Genomic DNA, 20,731 nt, shown 5'->3' with positions numbered 1-20,731 from the left:
TCCTCTCCCTGTGCTCCTTGTGGGGACAGATGACAGTCTTATGGCCCCTGGGGATACGCATCATCCAGTCCATTGCATGGATCCCATAAGAGGAAGAAAAAACTCTGAAAATTTCTTTCTTAAGGGAGCAAACAGGGAAAAAAGGTCCCTTTCCAGTAGGTGGAAGGTCCTAATATCCAGGGAGAAGCATTCGATTCTTTGGGCCCTGGGATTACCTCCATCACAGACGATATGGGGCGGCCACTTTAGATCACATCGGATGAAAAAAGAGCTTGGGCTGAGAAAGCCAGAGTGCCCCTCCATCACCAGCAGCCAGGTCTGTGTCCCAGCAGTGTGCTGTTTCCCCAGTCATTGATGGGGGTTGGGTCACGTTACAGGGAGCCTTCTACTCCCTGAGCCTGAGTGATGGGGAAGCTGGGATGTTCTCCCCAAATGCATAATGGGAGGCATCCTTCCCACAGGGAAGCCTTGTTGAACGGAGGATTCTCCCTTCCTGCTTCTGCTGGAGCTGCAGCATGTGCAGGGAAGAGGAAATCACAGCACTCAGAGTCAGCCCACCTGGCTTCAGATCCTCCCTCTGCCGTGGAGCAGGCATCTGATTCGAGCCAGCTGCTTAATGCTTCCGAGTCTCAGTTTCTTCATCAGCAACTCGGCAATAATAATAGCACCTGTCTCCTTGCATGTTATTAAGATAATATAAAACACGAGCCACTGGGTCATTTAAATTCCTGTTTTTGATTTTGAAATTGGAAACAAAGACTATATTTCCCAATCTCCCTTGGAGCTGGATGTGGGCACGTGAGTAAGTTATGGCCAATGAGATGCAAAAGGCACCGGTGTCTAAAACTTCTAGGAAGTATCTTCTTTTTTCTTCTTTCTGGAAGCTAGAAGGTGGGCATGATGACTGGAGCTGGAGCACCCATTTTGAACCACGAGGAGAAAGCCTCATGTTGAGATGGCAGAGCAACAAGCCAGAAGGAGCCTGGGTCCTGAACCCATTAACTGAGGTTTTCGATTCTGTGAGAGAGAAATAAACTACCATCTTACGTAAGCCATCTTTAAATTTTGAGATTTCTCCTCCTCAGAGTAGAATGACTCCTGATATACTAATTACACAGCCTCGAGCAAATTTTCTTAACCTCTCTGAGCCTCAGTAACCTCATCAATAAAATAGGTTTAAAAATCTCAACCCCTCAGAGACGTTGTGCGGATTCAAGGACACAGTGTGGTGGTTTTCTGCTGCCTCAGAAACGTTTTGTGATTACGCCCTTGAAATCCAGATGTTCAGGCTCCATGCTGAAGCATTTGAATCACCACGTCTGGAGCTGAGAGGTTCGTCCCTTCCTCCTGCTTTCAAAGTCAGAGTGAACGTTAAGAGATGTGGGCTGCGTATATCTCTCAAGGGGCTCACCCGCTTGGAGGGGGCCTTACCAGGCGTCCAGCCCACCTCACACCACCTGCTGCAAAGACCCCTCGGCCTCACTCTCCTAAGAGGGAAGAATGATTTTCTGGGTAATGACAGTGTGTGCCGTCAGCAGCCGCCAGCTGCTCGGCCCCATCTGAGCCGCTTGCTCTGAGTTTCTGTTTAAAATGCAGCGGCATCCATGGATTATGGCTTTTGGGTTTCCATCTCATGACGGATCTTTTAATCTAATTAAGGGAAGGCAAAGATGTTCCCCTGTGCTTTCAGCTGCAGGGAGCTCTGATTCTTAAACAGAGCACACTGGCTGAGAGGACTTGATTTAGGAGCAGGAAAACCTGGGCCCTATGCTGGCTGTGTGTCCTGGACGAATCACTTAACCTCTCTGAGGAGTCAGTTTCCGCCTCTCTGAACTAGGCTTTGAGCCAAGCCCTTTGCATGCATTAAAAAAAAAAAAAAAAAAAAAAACCAATAGCCCCATAGGCAGGTGTCTTCATTATTCCCATTTTACTGATGGGGAAACTGAGGCTCAGAGGTGCTAACTAAATAGCCCAGATCACACAGCGAGGAAACGGTGTGAATTTGGTAGAATAATAGGATCTGGCTGAGGCACTGTTCTGAGGATGAAATAGTTGAGTGGCTCTAGAGTTTAGTACTGCTCTTACCCAGTGTATGCAACACTTACTGTTGTAACAATTAGCTGCTATCATCAGTGTCATTATTATGCAGGTGTTGTCAGTGGAAATGGCATGGGGGCCAAGCAGCATGGGACCATTCATGAAAAGCAGCGTTCCCCTCCAGGTGCAAGAGAGCACAGGAGAATCCTCCAGACCCACAGAATCATCTGTCCTGGGCCGGATGTGGGCTGATGTCCCAGGGGGTGGATGACTCCTTGGATATTGTCTCTTGACCCTGAAAGCTCTCGGCGGTGAAGACACTGGCTTTTTGGTGGCAGCCTCAGTTACCTTGTTTGTTTTCATTCCAGCCACCCTGGATCCTGCGAAGTGCATCAAGCCAGACGTGTTCACTCTCTCCTTATTTTTATTTCTCTTCTACTCAAGAGTCTCAGGAGAGGAGAAGAGAAATCAGTGAATAATCGAGAGTGAACCCACCACCTAAAATCTACCATCAGCATTTTACTGAACTTGCGTTATTGCTTCTCTCCCTCTATGATATATTTGACAGTAAATTGCAGACATCAGTACTAAATACTTCAGCATTTTTTTAAAGCTTCTGAATCAGGTGTGGCCCTGAATCCTGTCCTGGCAGCCCAGTGGGTGTGGTTCAGATGGACACAGAGCACCTGAGGTACAAGTGGAGGTGGGGATCTGGACCCTTGAACCCCAGAACCACCTTCTCATCTGAGCGCAACCCCAAGACCTTGGGGCTCTGAAGGGCAGAGTTTGAAAGTCACTACTGCTCATTTTCTGGAAGAGGAAAGAGCTTGGTTGGGGGCGGGGCCGCTTATCCCGAGTCGTTCATTAATTCGTCACAGATTTGGTAAGCACTGACTCCAGGATTCTTACACAGCCTCCTTTGATAATTTGATGGGTGTAATGGACCTTTCCCAGGAAAACTGTGCCTACACTTTGGGGGTGGGGTTCGCAGACCCCTCAATCCATTCATGATTCTCCAAGGACACAGTGGACTGACACTGGACCCTTCAGCCATGCGGCCTCCCTAAGATGCTGGAGGAGGAGGGCACCCTGACCTGGAGGCCTCTCAGATTGTTAAGCCACATCATAGCACCTGGCTGAAGAGAATGTGTGATGAGAGAGAGACGGAAAGATAAGAGGGAACAGCTGAGGGAGATACATCAGAGAGATGAGAGAGGCAGAACAGAGTGGAGAGAGACCTGGAGAGAGAGCAAGAGAAGCCCCTCCCTCGGGAGGCTCTGGGCTGGCGGGGAGGAGCTGGGCTCACTTAGAAAGCAGCTGCCTGTTCACCCTGCCCTCTGGCAGCCTTCTGAACTGCTCACACGCTGGCAGCTTCCCGCAGATGCCAAAGCAAATATTCTCAGAAGAGTGCTTGGCATCTGGAAGGAGGGAAGGGAATGTCATCTCCAGTAGCAGCCCAGGCAATGCTGAGGTCTCAAAAGCATCCTCCATTTCACTACCCCCTCCATCCTCCCTCATCTCTGAATCTAGAGGTCCCCATGATGAACAAGCTTCTTAGTGGGTGAGGCACTGGCCTGACCCTTAGGGACTCCGCTGCACAAGGCAGAGGCTGGTACAGCAGGCCTCCTGGGTAGCACTGAGAGGACACGCAGAATGAGGGGGTCAAGGTAGAGTGGTCCATGATCCCAGAGAGAGGCCAGACCCCAAACCCAGAAGAGTGAGTGAGGGCAGGTGCAAAGAACAGTTCTCTGGTCTGAACTCTTCTGCCACTCAACCTGCAGACACAGAGAGGGTGGGAGAGGAGGATAAAATATGAGAGACAATGAGAGAGAAGAGGAAGGGAAATATCAAGAAGGTCAGGGCGTAGTCCCTCCCTCTCTCCATCTACCCATCCATCCATCCATCCATTCATCCACCCATCCATCCATCCATGCATCCACCCATCCACCCATCCACCCACCCATCCACCCATCCATCAATCCACCCATCCACCCATCTATCCATCCATCCATCCATCTCTCTCTCTCTGTACAACATTCACCAAATATTTATGGACCATCTGTCATATGCTCAGTGTGTGCTAGGCACTGGGGATATGGCAAAGAATATGACTAAACAGGTCCCTACTATCAAAGACCTGATGTTCTAGAGTGAAGATACTCAATAATCAAGGAAATAATTTTAAAAACCTGGTAGTGATAAGGACTTTGATGAGAATAAAACAGGATAATTTGCTGGAGATTGAGAAATGGCTTTATTTTTAAAATTAATTTTTAATGGATAACACAAGCACATGATTCAGACTTTCAAATATAAATTTAATTTTTATTTTCATCAAAACAACTCATGAATATAGTTAAAAAACCCAAAGAGCACAAGAAGGATGGGCGAACAGGTGCTTGGGTCTATAGATCTTGCTCCAGATTACCAAAACAATTTAACATGTTATCTTATTTGATCCTCGGGACGACCATGTGAAATAGGACTTGACAGCCCTATTTTACAGATAAGGAAACTGAGGCTCAGAGCAGTTAAATGATTTCATAAAGTCACATTCTTAGGAAATATTAGGGCTGGGTCCCTTCAGCCTTGGCTTTTATGTGGGTTATATATGCAAACTGTGGACCCAATGATTAACCCTAAGGAAATTATCTTGGATATGTAGAGATTTCATTATGAGGATGTTCATCACAGTGTTGTTTATAATGTCAATAAATGGAAAGGAACTTAAATTTCACCAACAGGGAGTTGGTTAAGTAAATAGAGACACAGGGGAATTCTGTGCATAATCCTACTGTCTATCTGATCTCTCTATTTATCTACATATAATCTCAAAAGAAATACAAATGTTTATTGGCGCCTCTCAAAGAACATCAAAGGGGACTCAACTTCGTAATCCTTAACCAACTCTTCACTGAGCCCCCTTCCCCATTCCTGTTTTCTCACATCCCTGGGGTTTCCCTAATATTTACCCCTGAACTGCTCCCTTTCCACTGACACCCAACCATCTGAGGATCTTGCCTTTTCTCCCCTTCCTCATTTCCTTCCACCTGTATCCTTTGTCTCTTACAAGATGGAAAAAAAAACCCATCCTCACTTACCCAACTCTTTTTATACCAAATTTTTCATCATAAAAATCTCAGGAACCCCTCCCCACCCCCCCACCCCCCCCACCCCCAGTTAAGACAGAATTCTTCCTATTGGAGAGAGAAAAAGGAAGGCTGAACAGGCCACCACGGAGTTATCTTTAGCAGGTGGAGACAATCAAAGATGTAGACAATCAAATATGAAGCTGTTTTTCCTCCATCACACTTAACATTTTAAAAGCTTTGTTATTTTTGGACAAAGTACTTTTCAGAAAACGTGTGCCAACTGGCAGGCCCATAGCTGTGTGGGAGTGTCAGGAATCCTCTGTGACTATGAAGCCCCTTGGGATGGATGATTGTGAACTAGGGAAAGAATTCTGGAAAAATCCAAAGTCGGTTACCCCACCGTGGTCTTTGGCTTCCAGAGAGGCAGAAAGAGCTGTGCCCCAGGCAGCTGCTCCCTCCTCTGAAGAGTTAGAGTGGAAGTAATTTTCTGGTTTGGGCCTAGATGAGTGAAAATAAATCATTTTCTTTTGGCACCTGCTTCGAGACGGAGGGACTCCATAATCTTGTCTCTATTCAGAGTCAATTTAACACGGTATTGACATTCCTAGATGGAGGGAAGTGGCCGAAGACAGATCGACTCATCAAGCTCTAGGACAGGTGGAGTTGATATTTCAAGCAGCTGCTGGAAAGGGATGTGCAGGGGGCTCATCCTCATCTGTCTGGGAAAGGTCTGAAAGGTGGAATTTTGACATGGGTTCCTGCTGGGAACTTCTCAGCCCTCTTCTCCTGGAGTCCCATCTCCTCTTTCCTGGGGAAGCCCATTTCACATGGCTTGGGTGGGCTGACCCCACTCTGGCCAGCCACAACTATGAACATGTAGCCACATGTAGTTCATCAGAATAGCTCCTCTTTCCGGCCACAGTGATTGGTTTGATGGTGGGCTCACGAACCAACCTGGCCAGAGCCCTTTGTAGGATTTTTCTGCTGGAGCTCTTGGAAAAGATGGTTTTCCTGCTGAGATGGCTCAACGAGACAATATGAGTCCAGGGCTGCCAATGGCTGTGTTTCCCATCACATCCTGAGAGGCAAACAGAAAAGAGAAACAAAGAGGCAGAATTCCCTGACAGAGTCCAATGTGAACTCCTGGATCCAGCTATGTCTGAATCCCAAACCCACTCTGGGATTTCCTGTTTCAAGAGCCAGTATATGCCAATTTTTATTGAAGCTAGTTTGGGTTGGGTCTCTATCACTTGCAACTCAAAAAAATCCTGGCTGTTACACATCCAATATGAAAGGGGTTATAGCGTTTTATGTGGCCTCTCTAATCCATAACCTCGGTCTCCACCTACCTGGCAAGAATTCAACTCAATTCAGTTCAATTCAGTTCAATTCATCCAACTTGTTTTGAGTACCTACTATATACTGGACATTTTACTAGTTCCTAGGGATTCCAAGATGATTAAGTGCCCAGCTTTACTCTTAGGAAGCTGAAAGTGACTCATAAACAGTCATTGATCAATGAGATAAATGTTCTCACATTCTAAGTGCAGTGGGACCAGAGAGAAAGACTGACCCTCGCGATTCTGATTTGGTCTGGAACCATGGGCTGGGGGCTTGACTTGAAGCCACACAATGGGCAAAGCCTTTTACCCAAGATTCATAAAATATTCCTTTATGTCAACAAATGGAGGCAGGCGATGGAGATTATCAGAGTGGAGGAGGTGTCTAAATCCACTGGGAAGGGTCCCTCTGTCCCTCCGCAGAGCTCAGAGACTCTCTGGCTACTCAGCCTTCTCCTTGGGACAAGTGACAAGGAGCTGGAAGGAAGCTCAGATCTGGGTCAATAACCCAGTGCAATTGCTTCATTTTACAGAAGGGGAAACCAAGGCATGGAGAAACTTGTCCATGGTGACCCATCGGGTTAATGACAGATCTGAGCAGGGACCATTTATCCTGTCACTCAACTGGGTGCTCATTCCACTCCCCCCTCTTCAGAGATTGTTGTGAGATTTGTACCTAGAGCTGGAGGGAGACAGAGGCTGGGGTGGGATGGGGTAGGGGGACAGCTTGAGTGTGTCCCACATCCTCTGCCAGGCTTTTCCTTCACACCCCATGAAGCCTTCCCCTCCCCACCTGCATTCTCCTCCTCTCCTCGAGGGGAGCCCCTTTGGTCTCACCTTTGAATGGTCTGTGGTCCATTGTTAAATTTCCTGCCTCTTCCTCCCACAGTTCTTGTAACCAGTTCTGCCTCCTCCGATCCAGCCCCTATAACAAAGGATAAAACCTCAAGTTTTAACAGGGTCTAGGCTAATAACAAATGAAAGAGCCAGGTGCCACACAGTTGGGAGTGGTGGGGACTGTGGCAAATTGGCATCTCCATACCTGTCTAAAAGGATCAGCTCACACTGGTGCTGCCACAGGAGAAAAGGTAGACTCGGATTGGCCAGATCTTGCATTTTTCAGAAGGCAGACATGGAGATTTTTGTGTATAATTTCCTGTTTAGGAAGACAATACATCTGCTGGGGGGATTAGCCCCAGGCATCAGTTTACAACTCTTAGTGGTGTCGCCTACCTATTGTTGACCCCGGCCTCAGAGTGTGAAGTCAGCTCCACAGACAGAACAGACAAGAAGGAGCCAGTCAGGGAACTTGGCACAAAGTCAGCAGCTGAGAGGAAGGGGCCTCAGCGAAGTTGCTGAGATTCTGAAATCTTGGGTGCGTCATGGTGTGAGTTTTTTTCTGCTGCACATAGCTGCCTCCCGCCAGGCTCCTGCCTGCTGACAGCCCGAGATGGAGAATTGACTTTGAAATGCTAATCACGGGGAAAGAGTGGTATTGATGTTGCTGACTAATTAAGAGCCGGCCTGGTTTAAACTTTGGAGGGCTCCTGCTTGTCTCCGGCCTTGGCAGGAGCCCGGGAGGACGCTGTTTTTATTAAATCGGAGAGATGAGTCAAATGGTTGAAGTGGACAGGGAGCGTGCGCGGTGGAGTTCTTCACAACTCATTTATGGAGACGGCGGGGACCGGGTCTCAGAACGTTAGCCCTGGAGCCAAGTCCGCTCCCGGGTGGCTGCTTGTGGTGAGGGGACGGACTAATGGGTCGGGCTACAGGGCCTGGCTTTGTTGGAACTGAAAGTGGCACCAGGCGACTGATTACGGTGGCCAACGCTGATTTATGGGAGGCCTCATTTGCAGATTCTCTCTGCGGGCTCTGAGTTACACTTGGAGGCTGTCCAGAATTAGAAGCTGCCAAGACAGCTGGCGCTCACAGCCTCTGAAGGCCAGCACCCCGGTAGGCGGGAAAACAAGGGCCGAGGGCCGTGTCCCCACTGCCCTGTGCAGGACCTACTGGTCTCTGGATCCCTGATGACAGTTGATGCTCACCGCGGGCTGGGCAGGCGGTGCCCTCATGTTTCCATTACAGAGGGGGAAACTGAGACCTAGAGAGGATCACGCAGCCAGTGAGCCACAACTGGGATTCAGACCTAGACCATATGACTAGGGCTCCAGGGCTCAGCTTTCGACTCTGCAGCCCTTTGGTCTCTGCCCAATGCCTGGCACACAGGATGCCATATATGTTCATTCATTCACTTACTCATTCCCTCATGCATTCATTCATTCACCAACTTGCATTAAATGCTTCTGCCTGTTGTCTTGTTGGATCCCACAAGAGCCCGGCCAAGAGCCTTGTTCCCCTTTTACAAATGGTGGCGTGAGATTGAAGCGTGTTTATGGACCTACTGCAGCTCACAGAGCTGTGAACGCTGGAGGCAGGATTCGCAATGCAATCTTCTGCCCCGGATCCTAGTATTTCTACTACCCTAGGGCTTTGCGCTAAAAGTTAGCTTCCTTGAAGGCAGGCTAGGGATGTCACACTAAGTTTTCATTCCCGGGGCACCTGGTGCAAAGCTGAGCAAGCTCATTCACTCACTCATTCCGTAGATGTGTCTACAAAATGCCTGTCATGGCTGTGCTGGGAGATGAGGATAGAGCTGTGGGTCCAGGAGACGTCATCCTGCCCTTTGGAGCTCACGTCCTGGTGGGATTGCACACAGGGAGAGAGGCAATGACCACGGCAAGGGACAGAGGTGGGAGCAGGCTATGAGACCCCAGAGAAGAGGCTTTTAATGAGTGTTTCTGCCTCTCACCCCCAGTGCGATGGCTAGTGAGAGGACTGAATCAGGCCAGCTGGAACCCAGGGTGGACAGGTGGCACCTGAGGGTCAGAGAAATCCCCCTGTATATAAAATCTGTATATTATTTACAGATACAGCCTTTGGGTCAAGACAGGCTTGAGTCCAGGTCTATCTCCTCAATTTAACAGCCCTGTGCCCTCGGGAAAGCCACCTCAACTCTCTGAGCTGATTTCTTCCTCTGTAGAACAGATTTCCTAACACTTACCTCCCGGGACTAAAGGAGAAAGAGTCTATGATGCCCCAAGGATAGGGCCTGGCATGTTGAGAGAAAGATAGAACCATGGCTGTTGTTACTGTCATTGCCATTGCTGGTATGACTGTAACCGTGTCCTCAGTAGTCTCTGAAGGCCACCAGACCACATTTGCAGGCCTTGTCCCTCTTGCTTCCTTCTTCCAACCCCCTTCCCTCCACCACTGAGCCCTGACTGAGCACAGAGACACCGCGCTGTGTCGGGTGCAGGGTTGGGTCCAATGGGAACCAGACAGAGTACGCTGAGGGCCTAGGTCCTGACAAACTTCTGTTAGATTGTGCCTTCGTGAGGTCTGGGCCCAGCACAAAGTAGGCCCAGGCTGATGCATGTTGCTTAAAGGAATATATGAAATAAATGAAATATATTTTTTAAAAATGCAAGGAGATCCCTGACCCTGGTAAAGTGAGTGGTTCAGACTTGAGAAAATGGTGGATGTCTGGATAGTAAAAGTCCCCAGTGAACCAGCTCGTTCAATATTTGTGCCCTCGGATGTCCTTTCCGGTTGAATCTGGCTGGCCCTGGGACTCACTTACTTCAACAGCACGTGGCAGAAAGGATGCTGTGCCGTTTCCAGGTGCAAATCTTAAACGAAAGAGAGTTCCTGAATTCTGGCTAGAGACCGTTGCCTACCTGAGGTCCTCCCGAGGCTTGATGGCTCCTGGTGAAGTGAGGGGAGATTAGCAGGTGTGGGGTGTTGGAGACCCATTCCTCCTTGACTTCTTCAGAAGGATGGAAGGGACTGGAAAGGGAACGACTTCCTCACTCTTAAGTTTAAGACCCAAAGGGAATGGCTTTCTCTCAGTGTTATTCACTGAACCACCCATGTGTGGGCTCTGCACTTGGAGAAAGGCTGGCTCGGGTGACCCAGGGTTTCCCATCAATCCTGTCCAATCCCGGGCTATTGCATCCTTTCATTCACGGGTCCTTCGTATGTCCCTGACTCCCAGGGCCCTGAAAAGGATGCAGTCTGCCCGTCATCTGAGCTCGCCATCTGGAGCTCCCTGCCTTCCCCCGGACTTCTGGTCAGCGGTTAGAGAATAGTATTTATGGCTCAGCGACCAGATGGAGCTGGAATGTCCTGTAGCAGAAAATGGTAGCGAGTGAGAAGTCAGTGGTGCTCAGGCCGGAGCCAGCCAAGTGTGGCTGAATTGCAGTTTTTGCTCTTGTCCCAGAAGGAATGCTTCAATTTGGGGCTAATCAGCTCGATTTCCCATTAACGCACCCCCTGGCTCCTGCAGGCAGGAAGACAATTGGTTGCACTAGAGAGGGGTGTGTTTCAAACCAGGGACATAACTCAACCCACGACAGCCACTTGCCAAGGATGTGGGCATTTTGGTTTGTGGCCCCTCCTTCCCCACCCCCAATTCCTGGCCCTTTTCTCTTGAAACTGCATAGAGGGTATTAATAATGATGCTGACGGTTTCCCTGTCTTCCTGCCGCTTGGGCTGGAGGCCATTGTCAACCTCAGCAGTTGGAAAGACGTTAACTCCCAATGGAAATCTAATGAGGAGGCATCAAAAGATTGACTTTTTGCTGCCTTTGGGGACATGTCAGGGGTCCGGCTTGGGCAAAAGTGTTTCTCTGTCCAAGTCAAATTCCCTGACATCCCCTCCCCCTTAGTCACGGTTTGGATTGATTTGCAACTTATTTTTCAGTAAACAAAATTATTTCATGTAAACGCAGACTTTAATTTTTTTTTTTTTAAAGATTGGCATCTAGGCTAACAACTGTTGCCAATCTTCCTTTTTTTTTTTTTAAGGATTGGCACCTGGGCTAACAACTGTTGCCAATCTTTTTTTTTTTTTTTCTGCTTTATTTCCCAAACCCCCCTGGTACATAGTTGCATATCTTAGTTGCAGGTCCTTCTAGGTGTGGGATGTGGGACGCTGCCTCAACATGGCCTGACGAGCGGTGCCATGTCCACACCCAGGATCCTAACCCTGGGCTGCCACATCAGAGCACGCGAACTTAACCACTCGGCCACGGAGCCGGCCCCCGTGGACTTTAATTTGATTGACAAGTAGGGTTCTGTGCTTGAGCCTAGACAGTGCCCCTGCCATCATTCAGGGAGCCCCCAGGGAGAGAACCCACCCTAAGGGAAGAGGTGGCCTGGCATGACACTATTCTAACAGCAAAGCCTGATTGTCACAGAGGCGTGGAGATTTAGAACGGGAAGATGATGGTATTGTGATTGTTGCTCAAATCCATCCTCAACCTAGGCCAGCTACCTGGATGCACGTGTCATAGGGAGAAGCAAAGGGGGAGCTTCTCGAAGCTTGACACCCGAGCAGCAGCACTGGGACCCCTCTGATACGCTGCACACAATGGGGAGAAAGCATTCACGCCCTGCTCTTCATCCTGGACTAATGAGCAACATCAGCACAGGGGGAGTCCTGCTCATTAGAACGGGTTCCCGGTGGGGCAGTGGGAGATGCTGGTGTCCATGGAAGGTGAGAAGTAAAGCCTGGTCTCTGCTAAGCCCAGGGGAGCATAGATGTGCGACGCCTGGAGGGAAACTTTGGGGTACAATAATAGCCCACGCAGTCACCCTGGGTTGCTGAGAGGTGCGAAGGCCCCGTGACCTAGATATTTGAACAAAGTTCAAGGGAGAAGAAAAAAGAAAGATAAAGAAGCTCTTTGAAGGAAGTGTATGTGCTTGCAGATCAGGAAACAGGGTGGGTCGCTCAAAGTCATGGGCCGGCAGGGGTGGCCAGAGAGAAGCACATGAAAGGGCTTGCAAGAGGCCAAGAAGACAACGCTTACCTGCAGGAAGTAGCCAATTAAGGGGGATTTTTGAAGCCAGCAAGTTAAGGCCCAGCGAGCAATCAGTGTGTCTCCTGGAGGTCGTGCTGGACCACAAGCTGGAGAGAAAGAGACCAGCTCAAAGGGCTCATTGGTGCATAGGCTCCCGGTGCGAAAGGCCATTCAGTCACATACTAGGGGCTGTGACTGTTACCTGTCCCTGAGGTGACTACACCTGGTGAATGGCCTAGAGAGAGAATTGCTTCCCCAGAAATGAGGATTCCTTAGGGAGAAAAGGGGCTCCCCATTCAGAGGCTGGGGTCTGGAGGTCTAGAATTCAGAGGAGGAACTCAGCTTACAGCTGGAGGTGACAGACCAAAGTCTACGAGTGAAAAATGGCACCATGTACCAATAATTGGGGTGCCCTGACCCCGGCTGTGCCAGGCAAATGGTTTCTGCCCCATAAATGGCCAGCTGACCACAAGGTACTCAGAAGGAAGAAATCCCACAAGAAGGATGTAGAGTGTGAGATCATCGTTCAGCAAATATTCACTCCCTGGCCCATCTGCATGGAGGACCTGGTATTCCACCCCTTGGCCACGTGACTTGCTTTGGCCAATAAGACACTAGAAGAGATGATGCAAAAAGAGACTTGAAATGCATTTGTACAGTTGGGCTTGTCCTCTCCTTGTCCTCTTGTCCTCCTTGTCCTCTTGCTTCCTGCCTTTGGCATGAGTAGAACATGCCTCTCGAGTCAGACCACTCATCCAGGGAGGATGATGGACACGCAGCAGATGTGGGTCCACCCTGACCTGAGCCAAACCCAGCAGGGCCCAGCCTAGATCAGCCAAATTCCAACCGGCTCACAGACGCGAGAGTGAGCAAAAAACACTGAGCTGGTGGATGGAAAACTTTACCATCTTCAGGCCACGAATGCTTGGAACCCTTTTCAAAACCCATTTCTGCTGCTCAGCAGTCCCGCAGAGAGCCCCACCAGGCTCCGGTAACTAGATACCTCTCCAGCCTTGTCTCACTCCCCTCTCCCTGGGGCCTTAGTTAAGAATCAGGGCTGCCCGGCTTCAAATCCTCATTCCAGCTCTTTCTAGCTCTGTGGCTTTGAGCCTCAGTTTCCTCGTCTGTAAAATGGAACTTTTGGTCACCCACCTCAAAGGGATGTGAGTTTTAAAGGACGTAATGCTTGGAAAATAGTAAATTGAACATTAGCTGGCACACAGTCAATAAATTGTCAACAAGTAGTTGTTGAATAATTATTCTTTTTTGTGGTTGGCACTCATGACTCCAGACCCATTACTTTGGGATTTTACTTCAGATTTGGGGGGCTAGGATGCCTCAATTCATGTCTCCTTGCTAGTGAGTCTGGCCTGCATCCTCAGCCGCTTTGACAGACAGGAGGGCACCCTCTGAAATGCCCACACACTTTGATTTCCCGTTGGAGAGGCCTCTGCAGATTCTGGGAGGTTGATGTCAACTGTTGAGAAGGAGGGCATGAACCACAGCTTTCCAGAGGGGTTAAAAATCAGACCCTAGGCAGGTGCCACAGATCACAGAGAGTGGGGCAGGTCCCAAGCATCCTGTAAAGCTGGATCCCTTCCTCACTGTGAGGAGTCTGAACCCCAGAGGATGGATATTAGAAGACCAGTCGGCCAGCCAGATTTGTAAACACATGCAGAGTAGCTGAAGGATTATGTCAGCCTGGACCAGGCGGATGGAGCATGCACCGCACTTCTCCTGCCTCCGTCTCCGTGAGTGAGGGAAGGCCCTCCCCCTCACCTTGTCCCAGTGGCCTTGGCTCTCTCCAAAGCAAGAAGATTGTGGAGGTTCTGTTGGGGTCTGTGCTCTGTGAATGGAGGGGGCACTTGGGACCAGCAGTACAAAATTGTCTCACTGAGGGCGTAATTGAGAAAGAGATGCATTTTTATGCAGTGGATCGTTGATTCTAAGATGTACATTTTTTTCCCCACATTTCAACAGCTATGAAATCAGGATGTTTCTTACCATCAACTGACATGAAAGTGTTGTCACAGGGCAACTGGCACCATTTTCTCATGTCTAGTGGTTCATGATATAATGTGTGACTTACAATCAATGGCATCTTAGATCCAGTGAAATTTTTTTTTTCAGGAAAATTAGCCCTGAGCTAACATCCGTGCCCATCTTCCTCTACTTTATATGTGGGACGCCTACCACAGCATGGCGTGCCAAGCGGTGACTTGTCCACACCCGGGATCCGAACCGGCGAACCCTGGGCCACCAAAGCAGAATGTGCGAACTTAACAGCTGAGCCACTGGGTCGGCCGCTGAAATTTTTTTAACAGCTCATATTTATATAGATTCACCCTGTGCTAAATTCTGTGATTAGTGCTTTCCGTGGATGAGCTCATCAAAAAGACTGTGAAGTAATCCTCATTTTGCAGGTGGAAAAACCAAGATCAGAAAGTTGAAGTCACTTGCCCTAGGTGACACAGCAATGGAAAGGCCTCCACTTTTCTCTGTGTTCTCATGCCTAAATTCATCTCTGTTTAGTCTCCCCTATCTGAACATTCAGTTTATTGATAAATTAGATCAGGGTTTACTTTGAAGATCTGCCTATCTATCTATCTGTCTATCTATTTATCTGTCTCTGTCTGTCTGTCTGTCTGTCTGTCTGTCTGTCTGTATGTCTATCTATCTGTCTATCTATCTATCTATCTGTCTGTCTGTCTGTCTATCTATCTGTCTGTCTGTATGTCTATCTATCTATCTATCTGTCTGTCATCTCTCCATCCATCCATCTCTGTCTCTCTCTTCCCCTCCCTCCCTCCCTTTCTCTCTTCTTCCAGGAATGTGTGCATCCCTCAGGCATTCTTGAGTCCCTAAATCTTTCTCTTAACCCATAATAGTTCTGAGAAATTGACTTCATTCATTTGATCAAAACGTATTTATTGGGGTATCTACTACTATCAAGGTTCCGGGGGAATTATTCTGTGCAAGTGAGAGATGAACAAATCTGTCTCCTGGTCTCGCGGGGTTTGCAATCTCATATTATGGAGAAGTTTTGCTTTTTTGTAGGCCAATTAAAGCCCTATTTTAAATGCACTAGAAAAATCTATTGATCAAACAATGGTGGATTGCACCATTCTCCTTTCGTGGATGTAACAGGCTGCCTTTGCCTGAGACTCACAAGGTTATAAAAACCTCACTGGGACTAGCAGAGGCTGGAAAAACTCCCATTTCATAACTGGAAGCAGTTTTCTGCCTGGCAGGTACAGGGGATTTAAAAGCCCTTTGGGGCAAGCTGTTCCTTTGTTCTGGAAAAATCACCTGAACAGGCCCTTTAGCTGCAGAAGAGCAGAGCAAGTGGATGCCAATTGTTTTCAGGGAAAGCTGTGAATTAGCTGTTATCCTGAATGCAGATGGTTAGGCCAAGCTCCTCCGAATTCCCAGGAGACTGTTTTGTTTGGGTTGGGTAGAAGATTTTTTTCTCTCTGTATGAGTTTATTCAGCACTGAGCAGGAGGCGTGGCCCGCCCTGCTTGTCTTCAGAGACGGGCCGCGTGTTCTTGACGAGCACCGCTGGCGGGGAGCTGGGGCAGAGGTCCTGGTGGCTGCCGGAAGGAAGTCCAGCCTCAAAAAGAACCTGGTCCAGCTCGGGGGAGCCCAAGCTGGACTCTGCAGTTGAGGTCATATAGATGGTGTAGGCAAAAATACACAAATGCCACAAGAGCTGAAAAAAAATTTACAAAACCAAGTCTATTCGCCTGTCAAGCAAAAAAATGCCAGTGAAGAATTTCACTGAGCAGGTCACGCACAGAAGGCATGAAGTCAGGAGTCTGAGGCACTCGAAGGGAATTTTCTTGGTGCTATGCTGATTAAGGATCGGAAGCCAGCTCTGTGGACAGGACAAATGGGCCCGAGGTCAGTATACAGACCTGTTGGTCAGGAAAGAGCCTTCGGTTTCCTCCAGGGAGGCCTGGAATTCAGGGTCACTGACAGCGTGTGGTCCTTTATCACCTTTAGCTGATTACGGCCATTTGCGATGAGACGCAACAGTCAGTTTGGGTATCTCCTAGGCAAGTGCTGATGTCCGTGGAAATTGTTCTTTGTGATGCTGGGTGATTTTATTCCCATGCGATCGCCTTGTATCGGGGTCAGAGGGCCAGGCCTCCCCCATTGGTATCTGGCGGGCCTTCTTATAAAGGGAGCCAACAATTCTGAGACTGAGTATACCAATGGACAATGACCAGACCCTATCAAAAACAGAACTCTGACCCACAACCTCTGCAGCGAGCCCAGGAAGCCAAACCGCAACCTCTGAGCAATAAGCCCCAAACAGTAAGGACTTGGTCAATAACTGCCAGCTTCCCTAATTTTGCCCCTACTTCCGACTTAGGACCCTCACAGAAAGGAAAAGAAGCTTCTCTAACCACTTACAAAGGACACTGTGCGTCTAGGCAACCCACCTCCAGCTTCTCCACACCCACAGCCTCCAATCAAGGCATCCCTGAAGGCTTCTCCTTTCCCACTCTACAGCTTCCCCGTGGCTCTACCTGCCTGTGAGTCTCTGCCAAATGCAAGGGGTGGTGGCTGACTGCCTTGCTTTATAGCCAACTCTGAATAAATAGCCTTCGCTTATTCTCATTTGGGTGGTCTTCATTTATTTCCACAATTCCTGCCATCAAATTGTGGGCAGGAAAGGAGGACAGTGGAGGTGGCATTTTAGACAAGGGGAGCTTGACCCCAGGGGTGTAGGTGTGTTCCAAGGCAGCCCTGGTGGAGTGGGATCAGCTGCCCCTCGTTCTTGGAGGCGGGACAGCTGCCAGGCAAAGGGGCAGCTGGTAGAGGCCCCTGGCACGGGCTTGGTGCCCGAGGGTTCTAAGAGAAGCCACTTCTGGCAACAGAAATAAATGACACCCTTGGTTGTAAATCCTTCCTGGATGTTCGGCAACTTCTTGGCAAACTTGGTGGTCTTGGCTGTGCCATAGGGACAGATTAATAAAGGGCAAGGTAGAGGTCAGGGTGGGAATTGGAGAAGACCAGGGAGAAGAATGCCAGGGAGCATGAGGGCCGTGGCAAAGCCCCAGTTCACCTCCCTCAGGAACATGGGCTCCACCCTCCCCTGCGATGAAAGAGGCATCGCCCTTGATAGGAGAGGCCATGTTCCCTCTTCCATGACGCATCAACTATGGCATGGTCACCCTCGAGAAACCTCAGAAATATCTGGGGGAAGAAAAAGCTCTTGCAAAGACTATTATTCTTGCCAGTAGATCAATTTATAACAGTAAAACGGGACAACTGAAATAGTCACCAAGAGGAGACAGTTAAGTCAGCTAAGTTGTAGCCATCCAACGGACCATCATGCAGTCATTAAAAATAATGGAAGTCCCTTTGAAAGACGGGAGATGACTCTCAAAATACACCAAGCAGAAAAAAGTGGGTCACAAAAGTTTGCACAATGTGATGCCATTTTTGTGACAAATAATGGCCACATGGATAGAAAAAGACTGTGAGGTTATTGACCAAAATGTTAACAGTTGTAATCTCTGTATGATGGCCTATGTGACTTTTACTTTCTTTATTTGTTTATTGGTATTTTCTGAAGCTGCCATATAAATATAAATTATAGATTTACACTGGAGAAAGCGAATGTTATTTCGCGTGCGATTCTAACAACAGAGCTGCTATGGCTCTGAGTGTGGGACTCGAGTCTCCTCCTGATGCTCCCACATGCTCCTCCCTGGGGCCTGCCTGGCTGGCAAAAATTCCAAGAAATAAACAGAAACTGCAGCTTAAGGAGATCTGCTCAGGAACAAGCAGGGAGAAGAGCCAAGTTGTTCCTCCAATCGCTCAGCCAGCTGTGTCCTTGGAAGAATAAAGATGCAAAGCTTGGAGAAAGGAAGGATTCGGCGCTCTGGGGAAAGAAAATTGAGCAGAGAAACAGTGTGGGGTGTGGGGGCTTGCTGACACAGGCTGGGGTGGGGGTGGGCTTTACCTGCCCCATCATCTCAAAGCTGCACCCCAAATTATAATATTCTTCTTTGGTATGAACAATGGATGTTTTCTCCATCTTGTGTAGGGTATGGATAAAAGCATCTTTAGACAATTTAGCTGTCTTAATTGATCTGCAATTTAAAATTGAAGTGAGAACAGTGTAGTTGAAGCCCCCCCACACACTGAAATCTGGACGCTGTAACTGCAGACTTTGGAGTGAGTGGCAGCTCTGTTCTCAGGAACACGCAGCAAAACATCTGTGAATGGCCAGCCCAATGAGCTTCAGAAATGGGACCTGCCCTGGCCTATGCGGACACGGCCACTGTGAGCACGCTGCCTCTGGCCAGGCATGGCTGAATTTCCTCCTGCCACCCCCAGAGAGCACAAGACGTCCTACGAGAGTATATAGTGAAGGAAGTCTACCTGATATAATTAATTTCCAGTTCCTAGTTTGTTATTTATTTTTTACACTGGGTCTTGGTCTCCTCAAGAATGATACTTTTGGGGTAATTCATGTACTCATCCACCCATCCACCTACCTACCTATTCATCTCTCCATCCATCCATCCATCCATCCATCTACCCACCCACCCATCCATCCATCCATCCGTCCATCCATCCATCCACCCATCCATCCATTCATCCACCCATCCACCCACCCATCCATCCATCCATCCATCCATCCATTCATCCACCCATCCATCCACCCATCCATTCTTCTACTCATCCACCCACCCATCCACTCACCTCTCCACCCATCCAAATATTTAGCGAGCACTTACTATGAGCCAGACGTTATCCAAAATGGTTTCTGCCCCCAAGAAGCCCAAATTATAGAAGGATAGAAAGACAAGTAAGTTGCTGACCATCACAGAGCAGGATACTCTCATTCGTCATGTGAAGTTTAAACAGGTACAAGCCCTAGGCAGGCAGCTTGGCAACATTATAACTGCAAATTCCCTTTGACCCAGCAATTCCACTTCTAGAAAGTTAATCTACAGAGGTACTCATCCATGTACAACATGACTCATGTACCGGGTTATTAATTTCAGAATTATTTGTAATAGCAAAAATTTGGAAATCACCCAAATGACCAAGAGTAGGGGACCAATTAGGGAAATGACAGTATATCTATACAAGAATATCACGTAGCTCTTCATGTACTGATACAGAAAGATCACTAAGATTCATCTTCAGGTTAAAGAAGGATATGGAACAGTGTGTGTATTATTTTACCATTTGTAGTGAAAGAGAAAATAACACCTGTGCATGTAGCATTTGTCTGCAGACTGTTCCAATGCACACAGAAGCTCTTTCTAGAGAGTTAAAACCTTGAAATAACCCTCAATCAATACAGGAGGGGTGCTGGTGGATAAATACCCGAGCTCCCTCGCCCCTGGGTGGAGAGAAGTGAGAGATGTGGACCCACAGTGGTAACATGCTCATTCGCACACACTGGGGTTTCTTCTCTTCTCTGTCTCACTTCCCTACTCTTTCACCATGCTGCCTGGAAATAATCTCCCAATAAACTACCTGCACCCAACATTTACCTTGAGGACTGCTTTGGAGGAAGCCCAAACTAAGACAACGTAATTGCTTGTATATAGATTGAAAGTAGAAGCACTGACGTCCTCTGGGGAGGGGACTTGGGTGGCTGAGGGCAGGAGTGGCAAGGGGCATTTTTGTCCTAGAACCTTTGTTATCTTTTGAAATGTGTACTATAGGAAATATTACCTATTGAAAAATTAATTCCCATTGACACCAACTCATACATGACACAATTGGGGAAGCACGGGAGTCTCTGGGGGTGCAGATAGGGCGTCTAGAGAAACCCAAATCCAGCCTGTCAAACACAAACAGTGATCCATGGACTCTGGAATCTGGCTACATAGCTTCAAATCCTGCCTCTACCACTGACAAACTGTGTAACAAGCCAAGTTTCCCAAACTCTCCATGCCTCAGTTTTCTCATCTGTACAAGAGGAGATAATAGTAATGGTACATACCTGATAGGGTTGTTGTGAAGTGTCTTAGTCTGTTCCGGCTGCTATAACAAAACACCACAGACCGGGTGGCTTCTAAACAGCAGGAATTCATTGCTCTCAGTTCTGGAGGCTGGAAGTCTGAGATCAGGGAGCCAGCATGGTCCAGTGAGGGCCCTCTTCCGGGTCGCAGACTTCTCTCTGTGTCCTCACATGGTGGAAGGGGCTAGCAAGCTCTCTAGAGTCTCTTTATAAGGTCACTCATCCCATTCATGACAAAGAGCCCTCACGACCTAACCACCTCCCAAAGGCCCCACCTCCAAATACCATCATCTTTGGAGGCCAGGACCTCAACATATGGCTAGGGGGGAACGCCAACACTGAGTCCATAGCAACGTGTAAATAAAGCACTAATATATACTATAGCTCAGTGACGACGCTCCGT

General features: G+C 48.4%; 1 long non-coding RNA gene across 1 annotated transcript; it reads right to left on the bottom strand.

Moving 5' to 3' along the window:
* Positions 1-5,332: 5,332 nt before the first annotated feature.
* LOC111774539 (uncharacterized) lies at positions 5,333-20,514 on the bottom strand. Its single transcript, XR_002809531.2, has 3 exons — positions 20,311-20,514; positions 7,307-7,394; positions 5,333-6,207 (listed from the first exon to the last, which is right to left on the bottom strand). It is a non-coding gene; the product is annotated as an uncharacterized lncRNA (long non-coding RNA).
* Between the last annotated feature and the right edge of the window lie 217 nt (positions 20,515-20,731).

Source organism: Equus caballus, chromosome 8, assembly GCF_041296265.1.
Source record: "Equus caballus isolate H_3958 breed thoroughbred chromosome 8, TB-T2T, whole genome shotgun sequence".
NCBI classification, from domain to species: Eukaryota; Metazoa; Chordata; class Mammalia; order Perissodactyla; family Equidae; genus Equus; species Equus caballus.
Note: the sequence above shows the minus strand (reverse complement) of the source record. Positions and strands in the feature narration are given on the sequence as shown.